This window comes from Hypanus sabinus, chromosome 15, assembly GCF_030144855.1.
Source record: "Hypanus sabinus isolate sHypSab1 chromosome 15, sHypSab1.hap1, whole genome shotgun sequence".
NCBI classification, from domain to species: Eukaryota; Metazoa; Chordata; class Chondrichthyes; order Myliobatiformes; family Dasyatidae; genus Hypanus; species Hypanus sabinus.
This window is the reverse complement of record NC_082720.1, coordinates 16,433,739-16,452,046: the sequence shown is the minus strand read 5'-3', so window position 1 is coordinate 16,452,046 and position 18,308 is coordinate 16,433,739. Positions and strand designations below refer to the sequence as shown.

Genomic DNA, 18,308 nt, shown 5'->3' with positions numbered 1-18,308 from the left:
GAGGAAGAACCCGCAGCAGTCCTGGACAGACTACATGAAAGGCTCAGCAACCTGGCCCCTGTACCAACTTCACAGCACGGACAGACCCCAACCCATGTACCCAAAGACCTGCAGAACTGTAAGCTTGTGTTTGTATGAAGGGGCAGACACTGGGCACCGCAACAGCGGCTGTACGAGGGGCCGTTCAAGATGATCAACAACAACAGGTCCACATACGTTCTGGACATTAGGGGGAAAGAGGAGGTTTTCACTGTGGACCAACTCAAACCAGCCCATGTGGACTTCGCACAGCCGGTCAAGGTTCAGGCACCGCGGCGCAGAGGCAGACCTCCCAAACAGAGGCTGATTCAGACTGTGGACATCGGGGGGTGGATCGCCCGTTCTGGGGTGGGGGGGTGTTAAGTGGTGACCCACTTTCTGAGCAGGCAAACCGGCTTACAAATAGCCAGCGCGCAGGGGGAGACTTTGGTAACGTACCTCTGATGTCATTTCCGCCCGGAGAGGGCGGGCGCCGGGGATTAAATGCCAACGCCATGAAGTTTGAATAAACTAGTCGCGAAATGACTTACCGACTGCGTGTTGTTGTCTCTAGCTCTGTATGTAGTACATTGCTACAATTTCTTAATTCCGTAACAAATTGATCAATTGTTTGACCAGCTTTCTGCTTGCATGTAAAGAATTGTACCGTTCATACATCACATTGCGCTTTGGTATACAAAATGTGTCAAACTTGTCGATTATCGCTTTTAAATTCAAATTATCTCCATTCTCAAAAGTAAAATGGTTATATACCTCAACTGCATCGTCACCAATTATGTGGAGTAGAATCGCGGCTCTCGTTTTCTCCGTTTTATTACTTGCTCCGATTGCTGATAAATAAATTTCAAAATGCAGTTTAAATCTTTTTCAGTCTTCAGCTATGTTCCCAGTCAGCTGAAGTGTTTTTGGAGGTTGCAAAACTTCCTTTTTTAAAGCTGTTTGCAAACAACGGAAAAGTTCATGCTCTTTCTTTCGATTATCTTTGCTTCTCCCGTGTTAGCAAAACAAATTATTCTTCCAGACCGAATTCTGATACCATGTTGGGTTCTTTATATGTACCATGGCTTACTCATAAAGACACATATTCTGGAAGAACAAAACTAGAAATTTTATTTAATAGCAAACAGCAACCCTGTCTTGACTTACAAGTTTCTCGGTCATTCTGTCGTTTCTGCGCATGCTCCAAACTCTGTCTAATCACGTTCTGACATGTGACACGTGATATCACCACAGGGACCACTTCTTTTTATGGTGTATATCAATGATTTAGATGGTTACTTTGTTGCCAAGTTTGTAGATGATATGAAGATTTGTGGAGAGGCAGGTAGTGTGGAGGAAACAGGTAGGCTGCTGAAGGACTTAAACAGATTAAGAGAACGGGCAAGGGAGAGGCAAATGAAATACTATGTTGGAAAATGAATGGTCATGCACTTTGGTAGTAGAAATAATGGTGCAGACTATTTTCTAATTAGGGAGAAAATCCAAAAATCTGAGATGCAAAGGGACTTGGGAGTCCTTTTGCAGATCATCCTAAATTTTAACTTGCATGTAGATTTGGCAGTGAGGAAGACAAATGCAATGTTAGCATTCATTTCAAGACGTCAAGAATACAAGATGTGATGCTGAGGCTTTATAAAGCACTGGTGAGACCTCACCTTGAGTATTGTGATGTTTTAGGCTTTTCTTCTAAGAAAAGATGTGCTGGCATTGGAGAGGGTTCAGAGGAGGTTTATAAAGATGATTCGGAGAATGAAAGTCTTATCATACTAGGAATGTTTGATAGCTCTGGTTCTGATTTCTCTGGAATTTAGAAGGATGAGGGGGGATCTCATTGAAATCTTTCAAATGTTGCAAAGCCTAGACAAAGTAGATGTGGAAAGGTGGAAAGGATATTTCCCATGGTGGGAGAGTCTAGGACAAGAAGACACAGCCTCAGGATAGAGGGGCCTCCATTTAAATGCAGAGAAATTTCTTTAAGCAGAGGGTAGTGAATTTGTGGAAGTTGTTACCACAGGCAGTTGTGGAAACCAAGTTGCTGGGTGTATTTAAGACAGGGCTTGTTAAGTTCTTGATTGGACGTGGCATCAAAGGAAGCGAAGAGAAGGCCGGGGAGTGGGGCTGAGGAGTGGATAAAAGGATCAGCCATGCTTGGATGACAGAGCAGACTCGATGGGCCAAGTGGCCTAATTCTGCTCCTATGTCTTATTAATGAGGCTGATAACCAGCAAAGCATTATACTAAAGCATTGTAAATCATTATGTTCTCCTCCCCCCCCCCACCATCCCTTGAAACTTTTAAGTTAAGATTTTTAAAAAATTAACATGTTTTTATGTTTCTTCCTCATGCTTCTCTGAAGTGGTTTTGGCTCTTCTGTGATACTTGTTTCAAAGCTTCTAGAATGTCCCTCTCTCGTCTGAATAAAGAATGGAAGGAGGCATAATAATGTAGCTGGGGTTTGATTGGAATGGGGGCAGGGAGGAAAGTGCAAGTGGAGACAGTGAAGGCAGAATCTCAAAGCATCCATGCCATGTTAACATTGCATCTTTAGAATAATCAGAGTTCTACAGCATGGAAGCAAGCCCTTGGCTCACCACATTTGCACTAATCATCAAGCAACTTGAATCCTATATTTATCCCATTTTATTCTTCCTGCATTAATATGTTCAGCTTTGGATATCTGTTTAATGAATGCTGTCAAGACAATGGACAGAGTTACGAAGAGAAAACCATTTGTTTGATGGGATGACAGGAAGACAGAACAGAGAAATTAGATTGCTATTCATTGTGAAGAAGATCACAATTAATAAGGGGTTGGACATGATCATTAGGAGGTAAATGTTTATGATTATTTCAATAAAATCTGAGTGATCAGGAGAATATTTTAAGGGTAAAATTCTTTCGGGAATGAAGTGATTGATTGGAATTGTTCTTCAGGAGATGGATAAATACACAGGACATAGCAATGTAAGCAAGAGTAGGCTATTGAGTTTCTCAAGTTTTATCACCATTCTGCAAAGTCATGTTCAAGTTTCCATCTCTTTCTTTAGAATCTAAAATTCTATGGATCTCTGCTGTCAGTCCAATCATTGGGTGAGCCGCTCAAAACTAATCACTGTGCTCCAAGATCTAGGCCTCGATACCTTCCTGTGCAAATTTCCTCACTGGCAGACCGCAGCCAATAAAAATTGGCACCATCTCCTCCACAATCATCATCAGCACAGGTACATCATAAGGCAGTGTGCTTAAATCCCTGATTTACTCGCTTTTTACCTGTGTCTGTGTGACTAAGTACAGCTCTGATGCCATATTTAAGCTTGCTGATGAACCAGTATTGTTAGCTAATTGAAGGCGGCGACAAGCTAGCATATAGGAGGGAGACTGAAAATCTAGTTGAGTGGTGCCACGATAACCCCTCACTCAACATCAAGAGTAATAAACTGGAAGTTCACGAGCCAGTCCTCATTAAGAGATAGCGACATCCTAAGTGTGCAATTTTATGGAAGTGAATGTTGGAAAATGACGAAAGACATCTGCAAGCAACTTGACGTGTTCCATCCAAAATGTCAACGACGTATCAAGAAGATCTTCTGGCCTGAGAAAATCAGAAACCAAGACTTGCTTGCATCTTGCAACATGGAATCAATCTCAGTTTGTGTGAAAAGAAGACGATGGAGATGGCTGTGCCATGTAATGAGAATGCCAAATGATCAACTAGCAAAAGTAGCACAAAGGTGGACCCCACAGGGAAAGCGAAGTAGGGGCAGGCCCAAAGTGACGTGGCAGAGACCTGTGGAAGCAGAACTGAAAGACGTAGGCATGAACTGGGTAACAACGAGCAGCAGAGTGAAAGACTGGCAGAAATGGAAGACCCTTGTGGAGGCTCCATGTCCCACCTGGACACTAAGGGTTCAGACGACGACGATGACAACTTCAGGAGTAATAAACTGGAAGTCCATGAGCCAGTCCTCATTAAGAGCTAGGCGGTGGAGCGAGACAGTAACTTTAAATTCCTTTGTGTTATCAGATCAGAAAATCTGTCCTGGACCAAGATATAAGTGCTATAAATTAGAAGGCACAGCAATGCCTCTACTTTCGTAGAAGTCTGTACAGAGTTGGCATATCATCTAAAACCTTGACAAATCTCTATAAATGCACAGTAGCAATTTTGAATGGTTGCATCATGGCTTGGGATGGAAACATCTTTGCTCAAGAATGGAAAAGCTACAAGAAGTGCCAGATACTGCCCAAACCATCACAGATAAAACCATCCACACCACTGAGCACATCTACAAGCAGCACTGCCACAAGAAAGCAGCATCCATCACCATCCAGGCCATGCTGCTGCCGCTAGGAATGACATATAGGACAGTCAGATCAGGAACAGTTATTACCTTCAACCATCAGGCACCTGAACCAAAGTGAAGAACTTAACTGACCTCAATTCTGAACTGATTCTACAACCTATGGGCTAATTTTCAAGGACTCTAAAACTCATGTTCTCTGTAATTACTTTGTTTATTATTACTGTATTATTAATGTATTTTTGATTTTGCTTGGCTTATGTTATAACTGATCCATTATTAAAGATAGGACAATCCATAATAGCCATCTGGATATAATATTACAGGATAAACAAGCAGGAACCATTTACTTAATAGATAGAGCCATTAACTTACAGAAATCAATAAGTGTAAACATCAGAAATATGCTGAATTAAAAGAAAAAATTGAACAACTACAGAACATAAACATAGTATGCATTGACCCATTAGTGATATCTACAGCTGGTATCTTTCCAAAGTCACGACACAATAGCACTAAACAATTGCAGCTACACTGCAATATCTCTGTAAATCTCCAGAAAGCTGCAATACTAAACACCACTAGGATAATCCGAAAAGTTCCTAGCAATTGAGAAGTGTGTGCACTTGGCTGTGAACATACCTTAGGTTTTTACCAGCTTGAACTGTGTAATAAGACAAGTAATAATAATAAATTATCAAAAATACTAAATAAAAGACCAACAAATTCAAAATGACAAACGTAGAAAATGCCAGGGAAAATCAGAAACAATCCAACACATTACAGGATCTGTAGCAGCTTAGTATAATCTGATGACTTACACCGACACAATCAAATGGCAAACATCATTCACCAAAATCTTGCATCAAAATACAAACTCATAGAAGAAATCATACCTCACAATAAATAGAAGCCTGATAAAGTTTTAGAGTCAGAATCACACAAATTATATTATGACTGATCTGTTATTACAGATAGGACAATCCATAATAACGACCCTGCTATAATAATACTGGATAAACAAGGGAGAACAACTTACTTAATAGAAACAGCTATTCCAAACACACATAACTTACAGAAATCAATAGGTGAAAAACACCAGAAATATGCTGAATTAGAAGAAGAAATTGAACGACTTGGGAACAGGAACAGAGTATACATTGTCCCGAGAGTAATATCTACATCTGGTATCATCCCAAAGGCACTACACAATACCATTCAACATTTAGGGCTACACAGCAAGATTTCTGTAAATCTCCAGAAAGCCACAATACTAAACACCGCTGGAATAGTCTGAAAGTTCCTAGTAACTGAGAACTGAGTGTGCTTGGCTATTCCTGTACATTGAGTTTTACAAGCCTGAGCTGATAATAATTAAATAGGGACAAGTGAAGTTGTGTGAAGTTATCCCCTCTGGTTAAGAAGCCTGATGGCTGAGGAGAAATAACTGCTCTTGAACCTGGTGTTGTGTGTCCTGAGGCTCTTGTACCTTCTTCCTGTCGAAGCCTCACATCCTCTGTGTACATGCACTAGGGTAGATCAATCTATAGTAGAAGGTATGCACTAAAAGAAAATGAACACAGCAGAAAGCATGATAAGCAAGCTTTAGCTGCTCCATCAATGCAGCTTGCCACTATGAGTCTGCTTGCCATGATGCATTGTTTAGGCATGATCCAGCATGAAAATCTTATGGTTAGGAGTCGCCCAGTGTTGACAGCCTGCTAGATGGGATGAGTGTGTTCAATGGTTTTATATGTTGATCACATAGTAGATATAGTGATTAGCACACGAACAACAAATTCATGATGAATATTAACCCAAAATGTCTCGACCCAAAATGTCAGTCATTGCTTTCTAACCACAGACTGTCTGACCCACTGACCGCTTCCAGCACCTTGTTTTATGTTCCAGATGCCAGCAATGACTGTCTCTTGTGTTTGTGTCAATATTAATCCATTTTGTTCATCTGTCCAGAGGTATTGGACTACCTTCCTTCTCCGTGCCATTTTTTGTATTGTTAGGGTGTATTCTGGAATTGGGCTATATAGCAAATAATAATTTCACCAGCAACCAATCTTCAGACATGCACATAGATTGTAGATTGAATTTTAAATGCAGCCCTGAACAATAGTTTTCCTGGAGCTGTGGACTGGAGTTGATTGCAAACCAAACAGTGCTGATAAATATTCATTTTGAGTGCCTGGAGTGTGGGTGCAAAGAATGAGGTGTGTGAAAACTATATGTAATTCAAAGGAAGCATTGTAGATACATTGCACCTATAGAATTATCCTGCTGTTATCTTTGATCTGTAGCATATAAAAACAGTCATGTAATATTGGGTTGGGAGGCCTCTTCCTCCAAGAGTGTCTCAATATGATGCTAGCTGCTCATTTTTGTTGAATATAACACTTCTATATCCATTAGCTTCAGTGTCGCTCTGGTGATTTTGTTCATGTTATAGCAGTATTGAATGGAAGTGGACACTTATATGTTGTTGGCTGTGCATTCGCGTTCTGGTCAATTTGAATATTGAACAAAACTCTGAAATTGGGCTGCCTTACTCCTTTAATTGTCTCCCTGTGACTTACTGACAGCCGATCTGCTGGGTATGTACCCACAACTAAACTATTCCAATAGTAAAATGAAATGATCAAAAATACAAAATAAAAGACCAACAAACTCAAAATGATAAATGTAGAAAAAGCCAAGCAAAACCAGAAACAATCCAACACTTTCCAGGATCCTGTAGCAGTTTAGCACAATCTGATTTCTTACACCGACAATTGGCAAACACCATTCACCAAACGCTTGCATCAAAATGCAAACTCATAGAAGAAATTATATCTTACTATAAGTACAAGCCTGATACAGTTTTCGAGTCAGAATCACATAAATTATATTATGACAGATCTGTTATTATAGATAGGACAATCCATAATAACTACCCTGATATAATATTACTGGATAAACAAATGAGAACAGCTTACTTAATAGCTATAACCAATCCAAACACACACAACTTCCAGAAATCAGTAAGTGAAAAACACCAGCAACGTGCTCAAGTAAGAGAGACTGCTTGGGAGACTGCTTCGCCAAACACCTATGCTCTGACTGCCAGAAACAGCGGGGTCTCCCAGAGGCCACCAATTTTAATTCCACTTCTCATTCCCATTCCGATGTGTCCATCCATGGCCTCCTCTGCTGTCATGATGAGGCCACACTCAGGTTGGAGGTACACCTTATACTCTGTTTGGGTAGCCTCCAACCTGATGGCATGATTTTCTCATTTTTCTGGTAATGCCCCCATCCCTCCTCCTTCACCAGTCCCTATCCCCTTTTCCCTCTCTCACTTATCTCCTTCCCGCCCATCGCCTCCCTCTGGTACTCCTCCCACCCTCCCTCTTTTTCTTTCTACCATGGCCTTCTGTTGCTTTCACCAATCAACTTCCCAGCCCATTACTTCATCGTTCCCCTCCCAGGTTTCACTTTATCACCTTACGTTTCTCTCTCCCCTTCCCCCCACCTTTTAAATCTATGCCTCAGCTTTATTCTCCAGTCCTGCTGAAGGGTTTCAGCTGAAACATTGACTCTACTCTTTTCCTAGATGCTGCCCAGCCTGATGAGTTCCTCCAGAATTTAGTGTGTGTTAAAATTATTTGTAGTCCAGTGTATTCTTTTTAAAAGAAAAGATTCTCAGTGATTCCATCTGTTAAGTCTAACTGGGGCCTATGTTTGGCTATTAGGGCTTGAGAGGACAGAGCTCTGCAGTGTTAAAGCCATTCTGTCAGAGTAGCTGCCCTGAGTTTCTCTATAGAATACAATGTGGCTGGGGGTAAATAGCCATCGTAGGACTGTGAAAATTTGGATTGATATGTTGTAACACCTTTTTTCCTACCATCTGAACCTGCAATTAAACAATTTACTTACTTCATTGTTTACCCAGCTGTCTGGTGACCAAAATCATTCTGTGCTGACTTCTTGTTCTCTGTGCCTGATATACTCCAGTTTTCCCGTCACAAATGAGAGGCATCAGGACCTGAGCTGTATTTGGACCTCAGAATTGTGAAAGAAGCAGAAGTACCTCTCGTACATAGGCAGCAGAATTCTGAACACCATCAGGCTTCATAGTGCACCCAGCTGCCAACACTATCTCTTCAAGCCATTGACACGGATCAAGGCATCCTACCCTATATGTTAAACACAAAATACTCTGCAGATGCTGGGGTCAAAGCAACACGCACAACATGCTGGAGGAACTCAGCAGGTCGGGCAGCATCCGTAGAAACCAACAGTCAACGTTGGTTGAGTTCTACCCTATATGTTCCTTTTACACTTGTTAAGAAGATAGTTGGTCAGTAGTTCAAAATTGTAGAGTGAACTAAATCATGAGGAAATGAGTACAGTGTCAAGTAACTTGGAACTGGTCAAAGTAACGGGATTTAAAGAACTTTATGGAGATGGTTTTTTCTCTGTATGTTTAATCACTAAACACCAAAAAGGAGAGGCAAATTGAAAGCAAAAGAGGAGGATGTGGGAATCTATGTCCTGATGAAGGGTCTCGGCCTTGAATGTTGACTGTTTATTCATTTCCATTGATGCTGAGTTTGTCCAGCACTTAATGTGAGTTGCTTTGGATTCCCAGCATCTGCAGGTTTTCTCGTATTTATGATCTTTCTCTGTAACCTTCTATCCGTAACTTGATGTATCTCCAAATAGTATAAGGTATTAATCAAAATAATACTGATTGGGATGGATCCTTTACTAGCTGGGAACAGTGATCTCTGATAGTTTATCAGTTTCTTAGTTTTCTTCTGAGAAGCACCAATGAAAGATACAACTTTGCTGGTGTTTCTCAGCTTTGCCGGTTCAGTTGCAGTTAAATAATTTATTTTTTTTCTTATTGGAATTTAAGGACCTGGATTAATAATTTGTCAATTGTTTAAAATCCAGTCAAGCACTTTATTTCTTTTTATCTTCTCTGAACTGTGTCCAGTTCTGCTAACATCCCTTTGAAAATAGAATTGTTAGTATGCACATGATCTAAAATGCTCGCATCAATAAATTGAACAACATTAAAAATAACACGTCTCAAACTAAAATAAACACTGGTGATTAATGCTGTAGATAAAAGTCTCACAGCTGGCTAGAATTAAGTCTCTGTGCAATGCAGATAAAAAACTTTGAAGTGATCCATTACATTTCTTCTTTGGTAAGGCTTGGTGATTTGTGATAATTAAAGGTGATCTTTGAGATGCTCTTATTAATGCATTTGGAATTATGTTACATTTTTATATTAATCAGGGGAAGGAAAGGATTGAGCGGAGGTGGAGAAATAGATTCACAGATTGAATGTCATGTTCACAGTAACATTTCATTGTGTTTATAATGCGGTAGAAATAATTCCATGCATTTACCATGAGTTGATCCGACCATTCTTTCCTCTTGGGGCCAAACATTGCCCAAAGGTTCAGATGTTGAGGTGAGACAATAGCCAGCACCCAGTGTATATCAGAAACATTGAGTTTCAAGCTCACCGGCAGAAATCATGATGTTGAAAATCGACTAGTCACAGATGTGTTCTGCTGGTGACGTCAGCAATTGCTCCATTCATCTTTAACCATTGGACTGTATTGTGCCAGGAGCATGAACCAAAAAATAACAACAAAACATTACATACCGATTTCCTCTGACCAACAACCAGAAAATTACAATTTGCTATTAATCTAAAAAACTTCCTCACAATTGCTAATTAACGATTCAACAGTGAGAATCTGTGACCAAAAAAACACTGTTGACAAGACAAAAAAACAGCTCCACCTTACCAGCCTAGTAACAAATGATGCATTGCTTGTCACTGTGAAATCTATACCCACCCATGGTGAAGAGTAGCATGGGAGACCTGCCATTTTGATGGTCAATTATCTTAAGCTGTTTTATCATTGATCGTTCCATCATGAAAAGGTCAGAATTGTAGCTGCTCAACAATGATTATACAGATCATCTGAGGAGTTCCAAGTGCAAGAAATCAAGTCACTTCTTGCCTGCAGCAACATAAAGGTATGGGCTGAGAAATGGCAAATAACATTCGTGCCACATATCTTCTGGGCAATGATCGTCTCTGATAAGAATGTCCAAACCCTTTCCATTGACATTCATTAGCATTACCAGAGCCAAAGCCAAAACACCTACCATCAATACCATCAGTATCTTGGGGATTGACATTGATATAACTGAACCAGTTGCATAAATGCATATTCCGGAACAGCTGATCAAAAAATTGATATCCTACAGGAAGGGATTCACGTCATAAATACCTAAAGCAATTCCACCTTCTACAAGACAGGATGGAGTACTCCCAAGAGCTACAACAATTCTAACGTCATTCTGGAACAAAGTTGCTTCCTGAATAGCTTAAAATGGACCACCCTGAATAGTTACTTACACCATTGTAGCTCAGTATAGCAACAGTGCAAGCCATATAAATGATCATAACAGCTCCCTATAGCACTTCCAAAAACTACAAGGAATGAATGACAAGGGCAGCAAACACCTAAGAGCACCTTCATCTTCAGCTTGCCCTCCAAGCCCCACATCAGAATGAGACTCCAGTTTCATCTCATTGGCATGTGTCATGACAATTGCTGTTTTGCAGCAGCAGTACATAATAAAAACATTATATATTAATAAGAAATATAAGTAGTTCAATAAAAAGAGAAAAATATAGTGAGGTAATGTTCATGGGTTCATTGTCCATTCAGAATTCTGATCGTGGAGGGGAAGAAGCTGTTCCTAAAATACTGAATGTGTGCCTTCAGGCTCCTGTTCCTCTTCCTTGATGGGAGCAATGAAAAGAAGACATGTTGTGGGTGATTAATGATGGATGCCATCGTTTTCAGGCATCACCCTTTGAAGATGTCCTCCATGCTGGAGAAACTAGTGCCCATGATGGAGTTTGCAACTCTCTGCAGCTTTTTTCCGATCCTGTGGAGTGGCCCCTCCATACCAGATGGTGATAACCAGTCAGCATGCTCTCCATGGTACATCTGTAGAAACTAGCAAGTCTTTGGTGACATGCCAAGTCTATTTAAACTGCTAATTTAATGCAGCCATTGTCATGCCTTCTTTGCAATTGCATCAATATGTTGGGCCCAGGATGGATCTTGTTGACACCCAGGAACTTGAAACTGTTCACTCTTATTACTGCTGACCCCTTGACCAGGACTGGTATGTGTTCCCTTGACCTCCCTTTCCTAAAGTGCACAATCAATTCTTTGATCTTACTGACGCTACGTGCAAGATTTTAATTGCAAAACAACCAAAACAGTTGATCTATCTCAGTCTTGTATGCCTCCTCATCACCATCTGAATTTCTGTGAACAATAATTGTGTCATCAGCAAATTTAGAGATGGCATTTGTGCTGTGCCTAGCCACATAGTGATGAAATAGAGCAGTAGGCTAAGCACACTTCCTTGAGGTGTGCTGGTATTGATTGTCAATGAGGAGGAGATTATTTCCGATTTGCATTGACTGTTTTCTGCTGATGAGGAAGTCAAAGATCCACTTTCAGAGGGAGGTGCAGAGGCCCAGGTTTTGGAGCTTGCTGATTAACACTGAGGGTATGATTGTGTTAAACACTAAACTGTAATCAATAAACAGAACCCTGAGGTAGGTATTGCTATTGTACAGGTGCTCCAAGGCCGAGTGAAGACCCAGTGAGATTGCATCTGCAAAGACTTAGTGTGGTGTTAGGCAAATTGCAGCAGATCCAGATGCTTGCTTAGGCAAGAGGTGATTCTGGCCATGACCAACCTCTCAAAGCACTTCATCACAGTAGATGTGAGTGCAACTGGGCAATAATCATTGAGGCAGCTTACCCTATTCTTCTTGTGCACAGGTATGATTATCACCCTGACATTTTCTTGACTTAGAAATATATTGCAACTCCTTCATTGCTACCCACCCAACAGTACAGGATCCTCTCCACACTTTAGTTTTATGTGAAGATGGCAGTTAGAAGTGGGCACTAAAAGCAAACCTTGGCAGTAATATCACATGTGAATGAAAAAATCAGGTAGATTATCATTTTTGATGTCTATACTGTGATGCAGTTACATTATGCTAATATAGTTGGCTCAAAGCTCCAATGACTCAAGTCTGGTATTACATGGGGCTTTGCATATTCTCCTTGTGACCACTTGGATTTTACCTCCCAAATCTTAAAGATTGCTATTGTATTAAGTGGTTGCTTTAAATGACCTCTTGTGTAGGTACCTGATAGGAGAATTGGTAAGTGTAAATCAGTCCATATGTGGGCTCAGTTTGCAAGGAAATAAATGGGTGAAGGGGATTGATGGGACTGTTCTGGGAATTTTCATTGGGACAAATGCTGGCCTTTTATGTTGTAAGGGAATAATAAATAATGATTCACTACATACTCATGAAAGTACTATAAAGCATGCACAACTAAACAAAAGTATATTGCTTTGCTGTCACAATCTTGAAGCATTTCTTAAACAGGTAATAATACAATTAATAAAAAGAAGATTTAAAAATCTCACACATCCTGCTGATTTGTGAGGCTCTACTGAGATTTGTCTAGCTAAATGTGCAGGAAATCCAATGGAGAGAAATGTTTTGAAGTAATGCTTCAAAAGAGGGAAGCAATGAATAGAAACTTCGGCACATTGTCCAATATGTGCACCCTGCACAAAAATCAACCCTCTTCGTCTTCAGCCAAGAGTCAAAATTATCTGATAAAACTGACTGAATACTTCCAGTGAACTTTCATGCAAATTTTCTCCATCTTCCATGTGTTCTACATTGCATTTAAACAATGAAGCTGTTTAAATGGGGCAAGATTGGTGGAGCAGGAGAAGGTGACACATTTTGAGTAATTTTAGGCTCATAATGCTTATTCCACCACATAACTTGGCTTCGCTCAAAACAGGACTTCAGTCTATGGCATCCTGCCCTGTAATTTTAGTTGGTATTTTAAAGGAAGTGATTTCAGTGCTTTCTCTCATGAATACCTTTAGAAATTGAACCTTCCCAGAGTTTGGAATGGAAATTGGGTGAGAATTCCTCTGGTTACCATGAGACATAACGTGTTAAGTATTTTCTCCATTCTTTCAGAAGATGCTTGTGGTTTTTCTATATATATAGTATAGTAAATAGATTAAAATTTTACAAGCATGATTATGCCATTATTCAAATACCATTGTGGTTCACTTGAGCTCTGACTGATGAATTTTGATTGTTCCTCTTCTGCTTCTAATCCCCAGCCAAAAGTTCACTTCATCTCACATCTGGGAGCTGACTGAAGAAAATTAGAATCCAATCCAGCATAAAATCCAAGGGCGAGTGTTCCATATGGAAAATGACTCCAAGTTTCCAAATTCTGAACAAGGTATATGCAGACCTAGCAAATTTTAGCTGCTTGATTATTAACACAATGGCCAAATCTCACTCATATTTCTGCCAGGATTCCACCATGTGTACCTGAAAGTAGAAGGAACAAAAATCCAATTGCCCTCTCAACAAGTTTTTAAAAACAACTTAACAGGAAATTAGTTTTTCCCAGAAAATTCAATTTTGTAGACATTTTGGCAACAGTTATATTCACTGCCAATAACCTGGAGCAATGCTGCCTAAGAAGGTCAATGTCTCCTTCATAGAACCTTTCAAACTAAAGCTTCTGAATTTTTATTCTTTTGGTTTATTTACCGCAGAGCTGTGATATAGTTCCATTCAGAGCCAGGTTTACCATTGATATCATTGGTTTTGGTTTAGTTTGGCCACTGTGCTCCCAAGTGGAGCATAGGCCTCTTCGATAACCTCCTGGTCTCTGATGTCCTCTGCAGTTGATAGCATGACTGGAGTTCATCAATATTCCTGCAATCCATCATATCAGTTGTACAGGGATTGGCCTATATAGCTTCACCAGAGCCTGTTAGCTGGCCTTGACTATTTCCACCTCTGAGAGGGATTGTTGTTATTGAGCATAACCAAAACTTCTGACTAGAACCTACCGTCCTGTGAAAGTCTTGCCGCCCACTCATTTCTTCAGTAGAGGATACTTCCTGAAGTGACGCGAAAGCTGTCTTACTCCTCTGAGAATATTGCTGGTTGGATAAGGCCATCCAAGCTGGACTGTAGGCCAGCAGACAGATTCTCCATGTGAAGATTAACATTTGTTATAGATGCTAATATAAAGATCAACTTTGGACAAACCGCCAGCTGAAACATAAAATGTTATTCTGATTCAAGACAGAAACTTTGTTCTGGACAGAAACAGATGAAAGAGGTAGGTTGTCTCGAGCTATTCTAATTAAGTATCCTCTTCATTTGCCTCCTATCCACAGCATAGATGTCACTTGTTAATGTTTGTTGCAGAGATTTCCTGCTGCTTTTAGAGCACTTATTGTTACACTGGGGCTTATAACTATTTAGGTATCAATGTATAATTCATCATTTTTTCCCATTTATCCAGGATGTGTTATATAAATTACTTTCCAATGTTCCTTACTTGGAACGTGGGACAGCACAGTAGCATAGTTTGTTTTAGCATAGCAATGTTTTACAGTACCAGTGTCTGGGATTCAATTCCTGCTGCTGCCTAGAAGGAGTTTGTACTTTCTCTCTGTGACCACGTGGGTTTTTTCCCACAGTCCAAAGACTTACTGGTTGGTAGATCAATTGTGCATTGTAAATTGTCCCATAATTAGGCTAGGATTAAACTTGGGGGATTGCTGGGTGATGTGGCTTGATGGGCCACAAGGGCCTGATCTGTTCTGTATCCTAATGAATACTTTTCTAAAAGTTCATTTCTGAGATTTATACAGTGCTCAATTGTCAACATTTGTTGATTCCTCTTGGGAATGTGGTGGCCAGCTGCCTTCTTGAACCACGCAGCCTTTATGGTAGAAGTGCCCTCACAATGTTGTCGGGTAGTGGACTCCATGAATTGGACCCATCTGTAATGAAGGGACAACCATGTTCTAAGTCAGTTCAGCATTCAACACAATCATCCCTCAGAAACTGATTGGAAAGCTGAGCCTACTGGGCCTGAACACCTCCCTCTGCAACTGGATCCTAGACTTCCTGACTGGGAGACCTCAGTCAGTCTGAATCGGGAGCAGCATCTCCAACACCATCACACTGAGCACAGGGGCTCCCCAGGGTTGTGTGCTCAGTCCACTGCTGTTCACTCTGCTGACCCACGACTGTGCTGCAACACACAGCTCGAACCATATCATCATGTTCGCCGATGATACGACCGTGGTGGGTCTCATCAGCAGGAATGACGAGTCAGCTTACAGAGAGGAGGTGCAGCGGCTAATGGACTGGCGCAGAGCCAACGACCTGTCTCTTAATGTGAACAAAACAAAAGAGATGGTTGTTGACTTCAGGAGGGTATGGAGCGTCCACTCCCCGCTGACGGCTCCTTGGTCGAGATCGTAAAGAGCACCAAATTTCTTGGTGTTCACCTGACGAAGAATCTCACCTGGTCCCTTAACACTAGCTCCATAGCAAAGAAAGCCCAGCAGTGTCTCTACTTTCTGCAAAGGCTGTGGAAAGTCCATCTCCCACCCCCATCCTCATCACATTCTACAGGGGTTGTGTTGAGAGCATCCTCAGCAGCTGCATCACTTCCTGGTTCAAAAATTGCACCATCTCAGATTGCAAGACCCTGCAGCGGATAGTGAGGTCAGCTGAGAAGATCACAGGGGTCTCTCTTCCAGCCATCATTGACATTTACACTACACGCTGCACTCGCAAAGGAAACAGCATTATGAAGGACCCCATGCACCCCTCGTACAATCCCTTCTCCCTCCTGCCATCTAGGAAAAGGCTCCAAAGCACTCGGGCTCTCACGACCAGAGTATGTAACAGTTTCTTCCCCCAAGCTATCAGACTCCTCAATACCTGAAGCCTGGACTGACACCTTGCCCTACTGTCCTGTTTATTATTTATTGTAATGCCTGCACTTTATGCTGACCAGTGTAGGTCTGTAGTCTAGTGTAGCTTTCTCTATTTTTTTTTATTACATAGTTCAGTCTAGTTTTTTGTACTGTGTCATGTAACACAATGGTCCTGAAAAACATTGTTTCATTTTTACTATGTACTGTACAAGGAGTTATGGTCGAAATGACAATAAAAGTGACTTGACTTGACTTGACTATGCTGCTAAGAACCAAGATCAAGAGAAATTTCTTCAAAAAGTGGGTGCAGAATCTCTGGTCATCTCCATTTCAGCAGTGGAGGCCATATCATTAAATATATTCAAAAATGATGTTGATATACTTCCCTAATGATAAAAGGACCAAGAGAAATCTGGTAAGTAAGCAGGAATGGGACACCAAAAAGTTCATTTATTGTAGGGCAAAGAAATATCAGAATCAGAGTCACATATAATATCATCGGCGTACATCACGAAACTTGACTTTGTGGCAACAGCATAATGCAATACATAATGATAGAGAAAAAACTGAATTACAGTACTTTTATATATCTGAAATAGTTAAATAATTAATGCAAAAATATAAATAAAAACGTAGTGAGGTAGTGTTCATGGGTTCAATGTCCATTCAGAAATCAGATTGCAAGGAGGAAGAAGCTGTTCTTGAATCGCTGAGTGTGTGCCTTCAGGCTTCTGTACCTCCTTCCTCATAGTAACAATGAGAACAAGGCACAATCTAGATGATGGGGCTCCTAAATGATGGACACCACCTTTCTGAGGTACTCCTCCTTGGCTCGTGCCCTGGATGGAGATGACTAAGTTTACAACTCACTGCAGCTTATTTTGATTCTGTGTAGTAGTCCATTCGCCCCAAACCAGACGGTGATACAGCCAGTTAGAATGCTCTCCACAGTACATCTGTGGAAATTTGCCAGTGTCTTTGGTGACATACCAAATCTCCTCCTAATGAAAAATATCTACCACTGTGCCTTCTTTTAGGCTGCATTGATATGTTGGGTCACGGTTAGATCCGCGGAGAAAATAGATACAGGAGACAGCCTCTTGAACCTTCAAACCGATACCATTGTTCAGTCTGATTGTTCAGTATTTTACAGAATGGTAGAGAAGGGCCAAAAAAGCCTAATCCTGTTTCTATTTTCCATATTTTTACAACCAAACACCAGCCTGGGTGAAGCTAGATCACAGCATAGACTGGAGCTGAAAGGGCATCCTTCTTTCTCTCCAATCTTTTTGTCTGGCATTGCGAGGGCACCTCTTTTAGATCCACATAATTTCAATCAAATAACAAATGCTTCTTGCAGAACAAACTCTCAATGTCAAAGAAAACAAAAGTAACCTCTAGCTACTCAAGCAAAGACCACCAGGGGGCATTGCAACAGTGGAGGAGTTAAAACGGTGTTTCACGCATGAAATTCTGAACCCAAGGCAACATCCTCTCTGCCAACTTGCATACCGTTTCTTGTTGAAATCCTGTCTGTAGCTCACCTATTGGTGTAGATATTTTTGTTAAGCCATTTCAAATTGAATTGAACTTGTGCAAGAAATTGTTGAGAAAATCCCTTTTTCATCACATGGTTATAATAAATGTAAGAACAATTCATGTTGAAGCATTGCATTGAATTACACTGGGGAATATATTATGAGCTAAATTTTCCTTGCTCCAATCCCACAGGCACTTTAACTAAAAGATTGAACACTACCTGGGATCTTCTGGTTTGCGTGGTTTCTCCTGCTCCACTCAAGTGTCCTGTCAATTTTAAATTAAGTGAGTATTTCCTTTTGCACGTTTCCTCCATAGTGAATGTCATTCATCAGTAGTTACTCATAATATGGTCAAAATGTTTGTCTTGCTTACAGCTTAGAGTCGCATGAAGGGAAAATCAGATTAGAAGGGAAACTTACAGAGCTCTCATATAGGATGCTTAATGGGCAAAAATATTTTATTGTATATCTGCATTTGTTCCCTACTCCATTCATTATGACCATG

At 40.6% G+C, this 18,308-nt stretch overlaps 1 protein-coding gene across 1 annotated transcript in view; it reads left to right on the top strand.

The window, feature by feature from the left end:
• The window catches only part of LOC132405321 (general transcription factor II-I repeat domain-containing protein 2-like), a 186,739-nt gene extending 168,659 nt beyond the window's left edge, over nucleotides 1–18,080 (top strand). Inside the window, exons 4-5 of the transcript XR_009515815.1 lie at nucleotides 13,623–13,747; nucleotides 17,994–18,080. The gene's annotated coding sequence lies outside the window, so the exon portion shown is untranslated. The remainder of the gene's footprint in view (nucleotides 1–13,622; nucleotides 13,748–17,993) is intronic.
• The last annotated feature ends 228 nt before the right edge of the window (nucleotides 18,081–18,308 follow it).